Source organism: Nematolebias whitei, chromosome 15 (assembly GCF_014905685.2).
Source record: "Nematolebias whitei isolate Nwh7 chromosome 15, NemWhi1, whole genome shotgun sequence".
Classification (NCBI taxonomy): Eukaryota; Metazoa; Chordata; class Actinopteri; order Cyprinodontiformes; family Rivulidae; genus Nematolebias; species Nematolebias whitei.
Window position 1 is genome coordinate 17025089 of NC_056512.1, and position 2013 is coordinate 17027101.

Here is a 2013-nt window from a genome sequence, read left to right on the forward strand (position 1 = left end):
GTTTAAAACACAAAACACATGAATGATGTTTGTTTGAGATGAGGTGAACTCCTTTTTCTGTTTACGCTGAGATGAACCGTTTTCTGAGATGAGGTGTTCTTTTTCTGAGGTGGTGTTCCCCTACACAATCCATACACCGACCAGTGCAGTTTGGTGGGTGCCATTTAAGAACCTCGGTTCGGTACTCAGCTCTAATATGAACAAAACTATAGCAAAGATGCGTCTCTGTTTAACTTGTGATTTTTTATTTTTTATTTTCCAAAACCCTCCAAATGTTATCTCTGTTAAGGAGTCAGTTTTAGGTGTTTGTAGTTCATCATAAATATCTGCTCATTCGAATCCTACACTGTTTTAAATCATATTAGGAGTGGTGGCACAGAGATTAGAGAAGGTGGGTCTGTGATCAGAAAATTGCCGGTTCAACTCCCAGTACGGACAACATCAAAATGTGGGTGGGAAAGGTGAAACACCCACACCTGCCTCCACCCTCATTTGCCCCACTCTGGGCCCTTGAGTAAGGCCCTTAACCCCCACAATCTGTTCCTCCGGGAGCCGTAGATAGCAGCTCTCTGCTCCACACAGAGGACTGTAATTGCATTAGGAAGGGCATCCGGCATAAAATTATTGCCACGTCTTAGTGCGGCTTAGTTCACAGTGGTGACCCCTGAAGAAGGGAGGAGCCAAAAAAAGAAGAAAAACGTATTAAAGCATTAAAAACATGGTTTTGGGGATTTGGATGAGCTAAATTGTTGATATTTGGAACCAGACTGTATGAAAAATGTAAAGCATTTAATGATCAAATATGAAATATAAATGCTGCCTTCTCAATAACAGGCAGTTTGCCTGTATTATTACCAATCATGTGGTTTTTAATGTTCAAGTATTTTTAGCAGCAAGAAAGTTCATAATTTGTCATTTATAAAATGGTAAATGGACTGTACTTATATAGTGCCTTTCTATCTGATCAAGATACTGAAAGGGCTTTACACTACAATCTGTGCCCTCATTTACCCATTCATACAGCACTCTACTAGATCTCTACAAAGCTAATTGAACAAATCATTTTAAAGAGACTAATCAGTGCATTATCACATTCATTCATTCAACCTTTATTTAGACAGGTAAATCCCATTGTGCCTCGAGGACTCATTTACAAGAGAGACCTGATTTCAACAAAGAGTAATGAAAACAATGGACAACAGCAACAATAGACAAAAAAAGGCATACAGATTTATTTATTTATTTATTTTTTTTACAAATAAGATAGCAAGAATAGTAACAAAAAATACCTAGATTATAAGGCGAATATAGAAAATTAAAAAAACAGGAACATGTCTGCATTGGTCCTTGCCAGGAGTCCCAACAGATTCTTAAAGCCACTTAGAGAGGTCAAGGTCGAGCGCTTCAGATCTTTTTGTAAGATATTCCAGGAAACAGGAGCGGAGTAGGAGAAGGCCCTTTTCCCTAGTTCAGTCCGCACTGAGGGAACACTGCAGGTAATAATGTCCTGAGAGTGCACACTGTAGCTGCACTCACGCAGAGACATGTAGGAGGAGACATTCATTCATTCATACACTGATGGGACACACATCGGAGGCAATGAGGGGTTCAGTGTCTTGCCCAGGGACACTTCGGCATGTGACTGCTGGTGGATTCGAACCCCCAACTCTTGTATTGGAGGACGACTGCTCTAACCACTCAGCCACAGCTGCCCTTTTATAACAGCAGCCTTCATAATGGGCAAGTTTATTCTCAGCGATAAAACTCGTAAAAGTTGACACTGGAAGGGTGATTTAGCTGTTAAGTAACTTTTTTAAATTCAAAAGAGTGATTAAAAATAACTTATTACAGGTGGTTCTTTGTTCAGAACAGAATAACTTAATATGTATTTTTTCTGCCTTTAAAATTGTTCTTTTGTTAGTATTTATGTATATGCAGACAGAAGATGGTGATTGTGAGGGTAAAATTGTGTGTGTGTGTGTGTGTGTGTGTGTGTGTGTGTGTGTGTGTGTG